The following is a 13385-nucleotide window of genomic DNA, read 5'->3' as shown; positions in this document are numbered from 1 at the left end:
CACAGGAGAGAATGGATAGATTAGGCGAGTGGGCAAATGCATGGCAGATGCAGTATAATGTGAATAAATGTGAGGTTACCCACTTTGGTGGCAAGAACAGGAAAGCAGACTATTACCTGAATGGTGGCCGATTAGGAGAAGGGGAGATGCAACGTGACCTGGGTGTCGTGGTACACCAGTCATTGAAAGTAGGCATGCAGGTTCAGCAGGCAGTGAAGAAAGCGAATGGTATGTTGGCATTCATAGCGAGGGGATTTGAGTATAGGAGCAGGGAGGTTCTGCTGCAGTTGTACAGGGCATTGGTGAGACCACACCAGGAGTATTGCGTACAGTTTTGGTCTCCTAATCTGAGGAAAGACATTCTTGCCATAGAGGGAGTACAGAGAAGGTTCACCAGATTGATTCCTGGGATGGCAGGACTTTCATATGAAGAAAGACTGGATAGACTCGGCTTGTACTTGCTGGAATTTAGAAGATTGAGGGGGGATCTTATAGAAACTTACAAAATTCTTAAGGGGTTGGACAGGCTAGATGCAGGAAGATTGTTCCCGATGTTGGGGAAGTCCAGAACAAAGGGTCACAGTTTAAGGATAAGGGGGAAGTCTTTTAGGACCGAGATGAGAAAGTTTTTTTCACACAGAGAGTGGTGAATCCGTGGAATTCTCTGCCACAGAAGGTAGTTGAGGCCAGTTCACTGGCTATATTTAAGAGGGAGTTAGATGTGGCCCTTGTGGCTAAAGGGATCAGGGGGTATGGAGAGAAGGCAGGTACAGTATACTGAGTTGGATGATCAGCCATGATCATATTGAATGGCGGTGCAGGCTCGAAGGGCCGAATGGCCTACTACTGCACCTATTTCTTATGTTTCGGGGTCGAGACTCTTCTTCAGACCTACCCATTCCTTCTCTCTTGAGATGCTGCCTGACCTGACCTGCTGAGTTATTGTGAATATACACATTTTATCTGTGAATTCTGTGAATTTTGTGAATATACACATTTTATCTGCGAATTTTGTGAATATACACATTTTATCTGCAACACTGCAAAATCTCCTCATTGTATGCTTATTTGAAGAAGTTCTCCTCCTATTTCCGACGAGAGTTTTGCAATGTCAGTCCTTCCTTCCTTCCTTCTGCTCAGCCTCGCCGGCTCCACAATAAATCATTCACTCACTCACACACTGCTCTCGGTTGCAGCCAGCGGGTAACTAACTGCTCAGCCTCTCCTCCTATTTCCCTTTTCTTCTCTCCCCCCCCCCCCCACCCAACGGGGTTTGGGTTTCGCTGTGTTGTGTGCAATGTTTCGCTTGAGCAATGTTTTAAGAAATGCAAAGAGAAACAAATATTTTATATCCCGTAAAGTAAAAAAAAACTAACGACTCCGCCGGGACTCGAACCCGGAACCTTTGAATGCCTTCAATCAGCCCACTAGAAGTCCAATGCGCTATCCATTGCGCCACGGAGCCACCTGTTGAATTTAGCCCCAAGCTCCACATGGCTCGACATCGCTGGCGCACAGTTCACTGATACATGACTGTATCATTGGTTACATTGCTGTAAAATGTAACCAATTCACTGTATCCATGTGCTATTATTTTAGGGAGAATCTGGATCTCTGCAAACAACCTACGCTGCATGCTTTGTTTCAATAGTCTACAAATAAGTTTCCACTTATTTCTTACTGCAGCATTTTGGGACGAACTTCTAGCATTGTGGGATATTGAGTTCGAGGAGACAGCGTTTCACTTAAAATGTCCTCCACCAAGTCAAGTCAAGTTTATTTGTCACATACACATACACGATGTGCGGTGAAATGAAAGCGGCAATGCCTGCGGATTGTGCACAAAAAAGAATTACAGTTACAGCATATAAATAAAGTTAATATAGAGAAGACAAAATTTAGTCCCTGGAGTTATAAAAGTTGACAGTCCTGATGGCCTGTGGGAAGAAACTCCGTCTCATCCTCTCCGTTTTCACAGCGTGACAGCGGAGGCGTTTGCCTGACCGTAGCATCTGGAACAGTCCGTTACTGGGGTGGCAGGGGTCCCTCATGATCTTGCTTGCTCTGGAGCTGCACCTCCTGATGGGGGTCCTGCAGGGGGACGAGTGTAGTTCCCATGGTGCGTTCTGACGCACTACTCTCTGCAGGGCCATCCTGTCCTGGGCAGAGCTGTTCCCAAACCAGACTGTAATGTTGCCGGACAGGATGCTCTACAGCCCCAGAGTAGAAGCAATGAAGGATCCTCAGAGACACTGAATTTCCTCAGCTGTCTAAGGTGGTAAAGGCGCTGCTTTGCCTTACCCACCAGTGCGGCAATGTGCGTTGCCCATGTCAGATCCTCTGTGATGTGGACTCCCAAGTATTTAAAACTGCTCACCCTATCCACAGTAGACCCATTTATCTCCAGTGGCGTGTACGTCCTTGGATGTTTAGCCCTTCTAAAGTCCACAATCAGCTCCTTAGTTTTAGTGACATTCAAGACCATCCCTTTTAGTGACCATCCCTGCAGCAGAGGGAGTGAGCTGCAGTTGGCCCGAGATTGCCAACAGACTCTAAATTGTGTTTCAACAATGGCATGCGAGGGCTTTGATTAATTTCCCAGTTGCCAACTGGAGGAACTAACCTAACCTACACATTTTATCTGCTCCACTGCAAAATCTCCTCATGGTATGCTTATTTGAAGAAGTTCTCCTCCTATTTCCGACAAGAGTTTTGCAATGCCCTTTCTCGCTACTCTACCTCTGTGATTCCTCCTCGTCTCCAGCTCAATCACTTGTTATCACCCTCTCCACAGCCAACAATGGACCATTGTGGGCTCCACCTTTCCTTGGTCAACGTTTCTGGCTTTGATTTGTTCTTTTGAATACATTTCATTCATGTGTTCTATGTACCTTTGCATATCTCCCATTTCCCTCTCTTCTAACTCAGTCTGAAGAAGGGTCTCAACCCGAAACATCACCTATTCCTTTTCTCCGGAGATGCTGCCTGACCCGCTGAGTTACTCCAGCTTTTCAGTTTTAGTATGAAATGTGAAAGGCTTGGATAGAGTGGATGTGGAGAGGATGTTTCCACTAGTGGGAGAGTCTAGGACTAGAGGTCATAGCCTCAGAATTAAAGGACGTTCTTTTAAGAAGGAGATGAGGAGAAATTTCTTTAGTGAGAGGGTGGTGATTCTATGGGGCTGTGGAGGCCGTCAATTGATATTTTTAAGGCAGAGATAGTTAGATTCTTGATTAGTACAGGTGTCAAATGTTATGGGGAGAAGGCAGCAGAATGAGGTTAGGAGAGAGAGATAGATCAGCCAAGATTGAATGGCGGAGTAGACTTGATGGGCCGAATGGCCTAATTCTACTACTATTCTTCATGAGTATGAGTCTGAAGAAGGGTCTCGACCCAAAACGTCACCCATTCCTTCTCTCCAGAGATGCTGCCTGACCCCGCTGAGTTACACCACCTTTTTGTGTCTATCTCCAATTCCTTAAAGTGTTGGAGTAACTCAGCAGGTCAGGCAGCATCTCCGGAGAAAAAGGATAGGTGACATTTTGGGTCCTTAGACTCAAAGTAGGGGGTTTGGGGCAGGAGAGGGGGGGTGGGTGGTTGAAGAGCTGGAGGCGAGAAAAGATCACACCCAGCTACAAATGACCTCCTGCAAAATGCTGACTGTTTGCTGGTGCAGCTCCGGTAACGTCAAGTGCCCTCTGATGGCTGGTATTTATTCACAAAATGCTGGAGTAACTCAGCAGGTCAGGCAGCATCTCAGCAGAGAAGGAATGGGTGACGTTTCGGGTCGAGACCCTTCTTCAGAACTGTCTGAAGAAGGGTCTCGACCCGAAACGTCACCCATTCCTTCTCTGCTGAGATGCTGCCTGACCTGCTGAGTTACTCCAGCATTTTGTGAATAAATACCTTCGATTTGGACCAGCATCTGCAGTTATTTTCTTACACACTGTGATGGCTGGTTATCGCTATTGCAGTTGCACACTCCTCCACCAGGGGCCAGTGCTGCGCCTGGATGACCGAATGGCATTGACCTGCTTTGCAAGTCCTGTCCTTTTTTGACCTTACTTTCCTCACCACCCTTAGGACAGACAGACGGGATTTCTTTTTACCCTCTTCACATCTGTGCAGAGAAGCTCTTTCCCCGTACAGTGGCTGCAAAATATGTGAATTACCTGCCCCTCTGAATTTGTTCAAATTAAATTGTGCAGGACAGCTCAAAGCAGCTGCCTCATGCAAGATTATTGTTTGTTTGTTTATATTTTATTTCAAACATGTAAAACAAAAAAAAAGATAAAAACATAAACAAATAACAATAAAATGAAATGAACGATAAACCTATACACAACTCAATGAATACATTCTTATAAACAACACAATTTAAATCTTACTTGTTCGATAAAGGAGTAGGAGGAAGTATACTCTTATTGACCTGTAAAATGCTTACTGATGTGTAGTAGTCACGTAATAACATGACCTGATGAAGAGATCATAGAGGGTGGTAAACATTGTTCGGTCCACCATAAGTACTGACCTCCCCCATATCAAAGGGACCTATAGGAGGCGCTGCCTCAAAAAGGCAGACAGTATCATCAAAGACCCACACAACCCAGGCACCACCACACTCTCAACTTGCTACCCCCATTGGGAAGAAGATATAGGAATCTGAAGAAGGGTCTCGACCCGAAACGTCACCCATTCCTTCTCTCCAGAGATGCTGTCTGTCCCGCTGAGTTACTCCAGCATTTTGCGTCCATCTTTAGTTTATTACATATTGTCTATGTGGTATTGTGTAACAGGCCTGTTATGGTCCTGCAAGTAAGAATTCAATTGTTCCATTGTCGGTACGAACAACAATTAAACACTCCTGATTTTTTACTCTTGAGTTGACTTTTGCTGGAAGGGCCCAGCTATGTAACTGGACCTCGTTACATTCTACAGATTCAGACACTTCACTCTTCCAAGAACCAGAACAAAATGACAATGAGAAGGTCCAGTTGCCATGGAGAAATTGCCTCCCTGCTGTGACAAGCCGAATTAAAGGATTTAATCAGAATTAAAGGACATTCGTTTAGGAAGGAGATGAGGAGAAATTTATTTCGTCAGAGGGTGGTGAATCAGTGGAATTCTGTGGAGGCCAAGTCAGTGGATATATTTAAGGCAGAGATAGATAGATTCTAATCAAGATAGATTCTTGATTAGTACAGGTGTCAGAGGTTATGGGGAGAAGGCTGGAGAATGGAGTTAGGAGAGAGAGAGATAGATCAGCCATGATTGAATGGCGGAGTGGACTTGATGGGCCGAATGGCCTAAATCTACTCCTATTCCTTATGACCTTATGACAACCTACCATGTTTGTGATGTAATGTATGTGGCTTCTGCAATAGCTGGTGTGTCAAATGTAAATGAATGGGGGTTCTGCTACAACTTTACGTGACATTAGTTCGGCCACAGCACAACAGTTAGGCAGTGATTCCTCAACCTCATGCACATAAACGTGGACTACTCATGGCAGGCACCTCAACGTTCTGCAAAGCTATCTCCAAATCCATTGGCAGGATAAGCAAACCAACATCAATGATCTGTCCCAGGCAACTCCTTTAGTTTGAAGAAGGGTCCGAAGAAAGGTCTCGACCCGAAACGTCACCCATTCCTTCTCTCCTGAGTTACTCCAGCTTTTTGTGTCTATCTTCTTTTAGTTTAGTTTAGTTTAGAGACACAATGCGGAAACGGGCCCTTCAGCCCACCGAGTCCGCACGCACCAGCGATCCCCGCACATAAACACTATCCTACACACACTACGGACAATAAAAATATAACAATTAGTTGTTGCATATATTATGTATAACAGTTGCACAACTGCAGACGACATTTTAACTACAGGGTGGCACGGTGGCGCAGCAACAGAGTTGCTGCCTTAAAGCACTTGCAGCGCTGGAGACCTAGGTTCAATCCCGACTACGGGTGCCGTCTGTACGGAGTTTGTACGTTCTCCCCGCGACCTGCGTGGGTTTTCTCCCAGATCTTCGGTTTCCTCCCAATCTCCAAAGAAGTACAGGTATGTATGTAAATTGGCTTGGTACCTGTAAAAATTGTCCTTAGTGTGTGTAGGATAGTGTTAATGTGCGGGGATTGCTGGTCAGCACGGACTCGGTGGGCCAAAGGGCCTGTTTCCGTGCTATATCTTTAAACTAAACTAAACTAGACATCATTGGGGTGACCAATATTTATGCTGACTAAAAGGGGATTTGTATAAGAAAATAACTGCAGATGCTGGTGCAAATCGAAGGTATTTATTTCACAAAATGCTGGAGTAACTCAGCAGGTCAGGCAGCATCTCAGGAGAGAAGGAATGGGTGACGTTTCGGGTCGAGACCCTTCTTCAGATTGAGGTCTGAAGAAGGGTCTCGACCCGAAATGTCACCCATTTGTCAGACCTCAGTCTGAAGAAGGATCTCGATGCTGCCTGACCTGCTGAGGTACTCCAGCATTTTGTGAAATAAAAGGGGATTTGCATGATACAGTTCCCTGAGTTTTTATAAGATTTTTTTTATTTTTAAAGAAATGAAGTGGTATTTTATTTGGAGTCCCGCATTTATCGTGCATAGAATCCCTTTGAGTGCTAGATGGTGTCCTGGGACCCCATTCTTCACCTGCGGCAAATAGACAGTAGAATGATGGATTTTCACACTACTTTGGACTGGTTCATTCTCAGGCACCAAGAATACTTTACACTGTAAGCTGTGATCTACGTCCGAAAGCACAACAATGAGCTTTTAAATCTGATCCTCCCTCGAGCTCTGAGGAGGCTGTCAAGTAATTCAACGGGCGTATTAGTTGAGCTTATTTCACCGAACCTAATACTGTTTGGAGAAGGCTTCTGACCGCGGTTTCCGGGCCTTGCGGAAAGTGAACGAGGCATTGTCATAGGTTCATAAGTTCATCAGTGACAGGAGCAGAATTAGGCCATTCGTCCCAACAAGTCTACTCCACCATTTTGGGGAAGTCCAGAACAAGGGGTCACAGTTTAAGGATAAGGGGGAAGTCTTTTAGGACCGAGATGAGAAAGTTTTTTTTCACACAGAGAGTGGTGAATCTGTGGAATTCTCTGCCACAGAAGGTAGTTGAGGCCAATTCATTGGCTATATTTAAGAGGGAGTTAGACAATAGACAATAGACAATAGACAATAGGTGCAGGAGTAGGCTATTCAGCCCTTCGAGCCAGCACCGTCATTCAATGCGATCATGGCTGATCACTCTCAATCAGTACCCCGTTCCTGCCTTCTCCCCATACCCCCTCACTCCGCTATCCTTAAGAGCTCTATCCAGCTCTCTCTTGAAAGCATCCAACGAACTGGCCTCCACTGCCTTCTGAGGCAGAGAATTCCACACCTTCACCACTCTCTGACTGAAAAGGTTCTTCCTCATCTCCGTTCTAAATGGCCTACCCCTTATTCTTAAACTGTGGCCCCTTGTTCTGGACTCCCACAACATTGGGAACATGTTTCCTGCCTCTAATGTGTCCAATCCCCTAATTATCTTATATGTTTCAATAAGATCCCCCCTCATCCTTCTAAATTCCAGTGTATACAAGCCTAATTGCTCCAGCCTTTCAACATACGACAGTCCCGCCATTCCGGGAATTAACCTAGTGAACCTACGCTGCACGCCCTCAATAGCAAGAATATCCTTCCTCAAATTTGGAGACCAAAACTGCACACAGTACTCCAGGTGCGGTCTCACCAGGGCCCGGTACAACTGTAGAAGGACCTCTTTGCTCCTACACTCAACTCCTCTTGTTATATGTTAGATGTGGCCCTTGTGGCTAAAGGGATCAGGGGGTATGGAGAGAAGGCAGGTACGGGATACTGAGTTGGATGATCAGCCATGATCATATTGAATGGCGGTGCAGGCTCGAAGGGCCGAATGGCCTATTCCTGCACCTATTTTCTATGTTTCTATGTTTCTATTCAATCATGGCTGATCTATCTTTCCCTCTTAACCCCATTCTCCTGCCTCCTCCCCATAACCCCTGACACCCGTACTAATCAAGAATCTATCTATCTCTGCCTTAAAAATATCCACTGACTTGGCCTCCACAAAATCTAACGATTCCCCCGAGACTCGAACCCGGAACCTTAGAATGCCTTCAGCCCGCTAGAAGTCCAATGCACTATCCATTGCACCACGGAGCCACCTTCTAAACAAGGCGCTCATGCTCAAAGTAATCAGTAGCTGAGTTGGACAGAGCTCAAGGGGCTGGCGGAATCAAGGGATATGGGGAGAAGGCAGGCACGGGTTACTGATTGTGGATGATCAGCCATGATCACAATGAATGGCGGTGCTGGCTTGAAGGGCCGAATGGCTTCCTCCTGCACCTATTTTCTATGTTTCTATGTAACTGCCCGGGTTCCGGTGCTCAACTCTACACATCAATGTCTTGTAGAAAGGAGAGAGTGGAAAGAGCAAAAAGTTCTATTTACACTTAGTCATCAAATGTGTTATTTTATGGCAGAAGAACGTGTTTTGCAGATGAGTAGTAAATGACTGTGTCTGATTCATTCCGAAGTTCTGACTGGATACACTGGAATTTAGAAGGATGAGAGGGGATCTTATCGAGAAGTATAAGATTATTAAGGGGTTGAGCACGTTAGAGGCAGGAAACTTGTTCCCAATGTTGGGGGAGTCCAGAACCAGGGGCCACAGTTTAAGAATAAGGGGTAGGCCATTTAGAACGGAGATGAGGAAAACCTTTTTCAGTCAGAGAGTTGTGAATCTGTGGAATTCTCTGCCTCAGAAGGCAGTGGAGGCCAAGTCTCTGAATGCATTCAAGAGAGAGCTAGATAGAGCTCTTAAGGATAGCGGAGTCAGGGGGTATGGGGAGAAGGCAGGAACGGGGTACTGATTGAGAATGATCAGCCATGATCACATTGAATGGTGGTGCTGGCTCGAGGGGCCGAATGGCCTCCTCCTGCACCTATTGTCTATTGTCTATTGACTCTGCTGAAATGCATCCCACGGCTGCCCGTGACACTCCAATATTTTGCCAAGTTCGGGGAATAAAATGGATGGTATCATGTTCGGTGCAGTCATGGTGGGCCAAAGGGTCCGTTCTTGTGCTGTACTGTTCTTTGGTTTAGAGACAGAGTTACAGCGCTGAAACAGGCCCTGTGGCCCACCAAGTCCGCGCCGACCAGCGATCCCCACAGACCAACACTATCCTACACACACTAGGGACAATTGACAATTTTTACCAAGCCAATTAACCTACAAACCTGTACCCTTATAGAGCGTGGGAGGAAACCAGAGAACCCGGAGAAAAACACCATGGCGGCACGGTGGCGCAACGGTAGAGTTGCTGCCTTACAGCGAATGCAGCGCCGGAGACTCAGGTTCGATCCTGACTACGGGCGCCGTCTGTACGGAGTTTGTACGTTCTCCCCGTGACCTGCGTGGGTTTTCTCCGAGATCTTCGGTTTCCAAAGACGTACAGGTATGTAGGTTAATTGACTGGGTAAATGTAAAAATTGTCCCTAGTGTGTGTAGGATGGTGTTAATGTGCGGGGATCGCTGGGCGGCACGGACCCGGTGGGCCTGTTTCCGCGCTGTATCTCTAAATCTAAATCTAAATCTAAAAAGGTATGCAGTCACAGGGAGACAGTACAAGCTCCATACAGACAACACCCGCAGTCAGGATCGAACCCGGGTCTCTGGCGCTGTGAGGCAGCAACTCTACCGCTGCGCCACCGTGCCGTGTTCTGTGTTCCCTTGGGAATAATTTCAGGCAGGCAGCTCTTCCAGGGCTGATGGCGAGTGAGGTTGGAGGTGGAGGGGAGAGATCTAGTTTGATCATTCAACTTTCAACGCACTTGCATATTTCAGCAGAGTTCACTGAACTGGATGGGTCACCAGCTGCAGTCCTAACTCATGCCTTTCCGCTCCATCCCCCTAACAGGAGAAGGCAAACCGGGGTCTGGCAGCGATCAGAGACCTCCCTGAGGCCAGTACTCCAGCCTGGGATGTTCTGGGTTGCCACAGCGTGAACGAGTTTAGTTTAATTGAGTTTATCACAGTGAAACGATTTTTGTTGCATGCTATCCAATGAGCGGAAAGACTATACGATTACAGTCAAGCTATCCACAGCGTATAGATACAGGATAAAGGGAAGATTTAGTACAAGGTAAAGTCCAAATAAAGAGCATTCAAAGGTCTCCAATGAGAAAGGTGGTAGGCTTGTATACATTGGAATTTAGAAGGATGAGAGGAGATCTTATCGAAACGTATAAGATTATTAAGGGGTTGGACACGTTAGAGGCAGGAAACATGTTCCCAATGTTGGGGGAGTCCAGAACAAGGGGCCACAGTTTAAGAATAAGGGGTAGGCCATTTAGGACTGAGATGAGGAAAATCTTTTTCAGTCAGAGAGTTGTGAATCTGTGGAATTCTCTGCCTCAGAAGGCAGTGGAGGCCAATTCTCTGAATGCATTCAAGAGAGAGCTAGATAGAGCTCTTAAGGATAGCGGAGTCAGGGGGAGAAGGCAGGAACGGGGTACTGATTGAGAATGATCAGCCATGATCACATTGAATGGCGGTGCTGGCTCGAAGGGCCGAATGGCATCCTCCTGCACCTATTGTCTATTGTCTATTGTCCATTGTCTATTGTCAGGACCACTGTCCAGCTGATGAGAGGACGGTTCAGTTGCCTGGAAAGAAACTGTCCCTGAATCTGGAGGTGTGCGTTTTCACACTTCTGTACCTCTTGCCTGATGGGAGAGGGGAAAAGAGGGAGTGACGGGGGTGAGATGGGTGTACTTATTCCCCCGTCATCTCACCGGTCAATCCTTCAGGTTTACTGAACTTTGCTAAGCTGAAAAAAGGAATCAGCTTCATTTATGTCGCGGGAAGGAACGGCAGATGCTGGTTTACACCGAGGATAGGCACACAACAGCTGGAGTAACTCAGCGGGACAGGCAGCATCTCTGGATAGAAGGGATGGGTGACGTTTCGGGTCGAGACCCGGCCTGTCTGAAAAAGGGTCGAGACCCTTAAACGTCATCCATTCCTTCTCACCAGAGATGCTGCCTGTCCCGCTGAGTTACTCCAGCATTGAGTGTCTATCTTCATTTATGTAGCACCAACCACAAAATCTCAAAGTGCTCCCAGTCTGACCTGCCCCTGTGACATTAGTTTAGTTTAGTTTAGTTCAGAGATACAGCGCAAACAAAAGGCGCTTTGGCCCTCCGAGCCCACACCGACCAGCGATCCCCACACATTAACACTACCCTACACACACGATGGACAATTTACACTAAAACCAAGCCAATTAACATCCAGACGAGGAAGGCCCGCCACCAACTACGGGAGTCAACATCGTCCCGTCAACGGAAGGTTAGAGGGCCCCGATCGCTGGAGGACAAAGAAGGGAGAGATTGAACTTTTCTTCACCTTCCATCACAGTGAGGAATGTGGAGGAGTCACTGTGGTGGATGTTCATGTTAAAATTTATTTTGTCAAGTCAAGTCAAGTCAAGTCAATTTTATTTGTATAGCACATTTAAAAACAACCCACGTTGACCAAAGTGCTGTACATCTGATTAGGTACTAATGAAAAAAAATGAAACATACAGTAGCACGCAAACAGTTCACAGCGCCTCCTCAATGAGCCTCAAACGCTAGGGAGTAGAAATAGGTTTTGAGCCTGGACTTAAAGGAGTCGATGGAGGGGGCAGTTCTGATGGGGAGAGGGATGCTGTTCCACAGTCTAGGAGCTGCAACCGCAAAAGCGCGGTCACCCCTGAGCTTAAGCCTAGACCGCGGGATAGTGAGTAGCCCCAAGTCGGCCGACCTGAGGGACCTGGAGTTAGAGAGGGGGGTTAGAAGATTTTTGATGTAGGGGGGGGAATGTCCATTTAGGGCTTTATACGTGAATAGGAGGAGCTTGAAGTTGATTCTGTACCGTACAGGGAGCCAGTGGAGAGAGGCCAGAATCGGGGTGATGTGGTCCCTTTTACGGGTACCCGTCAGGAGTCTCGCTGCGGAAATGAAAGCGTGAATTATTTTTTCTGTGTCGTCGAATTGAAGGAAAGGTTTGATTTTAGCTATGGTTCGAAGTTGGAAGAAGCTGGCTTTTACCACAGCGTTGACTTGCTTATCAAATTTTAATGCAGAGTCAAATATCATGCCGAGGTTTTTGACATGCGGTTTGACTAGGCAGGATAGACTTCCAAGACTGCCTGTTATCGATTTGATGGAGTTGGGGGGGGCCGAATAGGATGATCTCATTTAATTGGAGGAAGTTGGTATGTAGGTTAATTGGTATGTAGGTTAATTGGCTGGGTAAATGTAAAAATTGTCCCTAGTGGGTGTAGGATAGTGTTAATGTACGGGGATCGCTGGGCGGCACGGACTTGGAGGGCCGAAAAAAAAAAGGCCTGTTTCCGGCTGTATATATATGATATGATATGATAAGTTCTGTGCCATCCAACATTTTATGTCCTCAAGGCAGTGTAAGAGGCTGTTTAAATTTGACTGGTTGTTGGGTTTCAGGGGGAGGTAAAGCTGAGTGTCATCGGCATAGCAGTGGAAAGAAATGCCGTGCCTTTGAATGATTTGGCCAAGGGGGAGCATGTATAGAGAGAAGAGAATGGGGCCTAGGATGGAGCCTTGTGGAACTCCGCAGGAGAGGCTAGCTGGAGCAGAGGAATAACTGCCTATGTTGATGGCGAAACTCCTATCTTTGAGGTACGAAGCGAACCAGCTCAGGGCAGTGCCATCAATGCCAATCGCGTACCGGAGACGGTCAGTAAGGATGGTGTGGTCCACTGTATCGAACGCTGCGCTGAGGTCGAGAAGGAGCAGGATTGCACAGTCGCCGGTGTCGATGGCGAGAAGCAGGTCGTTGTGTACCTTCAACAAGGCAGACTCTGTGCTGTGGTGGGCTCTGAAACCTGACTGGAAACTTTCCAGGATGGTGTATTGGTGCAGGTAGGGCACTAATTGGTTTAGAATTGCCTTTTCAAGGACTTTTGACAGGAATGGCAGTTTGGAAATGGGTCTGTAGTTGCTAGGCAAGGTGGGGTCTAGGTTAGGTTTTTTCAGTAGGGGCTGGACCACCGTGTGCTTGAAACTGGTTGGAACAGTGCCAGTGGCCAGAGAACTGTTGATAATAGAGAGGATTCTGGGACCGGCTATTGCAATGACATCCTTCAGAAGGGCAGTGGGGGCAGGATCAAGGGGGCAGGTTGCAGGTTTCATAGCGGAGACAAGCTTTGCAAGGGAGGATAGAGTGACGGGTTGGAAGCAGTCCAATTTAGATGAACAGACTAGTGAGACAGCTAGGTCACGGGTGGGAGGGGAAATGTTCATTCTAATGTTCTCAACTTTGTTGGT

At 46.8% G+C, this 13385-nt stretch overlaps 1 non-coding gene across 1 annotated transcript; it reads right to left on the bottom strand.

The window, feature by feature from the left end:
* Positions 1-1375: 1375 nt before the first annotated feature.
* On the bottom strand, positions 1376-1465 carry trnar-ucu (transfer RNA arginine (anticodon UCU)). Its single transcript is given in 2 exon segments — positions 1376-1411; positions 1429-1465. It is a non-coding gene; the product is annotated as a tRNA-Arg (tRNA).
* Positions 1466-13385: the final 11920 nt, after the last annotated feature.

This window comes from Rhinoraja longicauda, chromosome 11, assembly GCF_053455715.1.
Source record: "Rhinoraja longicauda isolate Sanriku21f chromosome 11, sRhiLon1.1, whole genome shotgun sequence".
Taxonomy (NCBI): Eukaryota; Metazoa; Chordata; class Chondrichthyes; order Rajiformes; family Arhynchobatidae; genus Rhinoraja; species Rhinoraja longicauda.
Note: the sequence above shows the minus strand (reverse complement) of the source record. Positions and strands in the feature narration are given on the sequence as shown.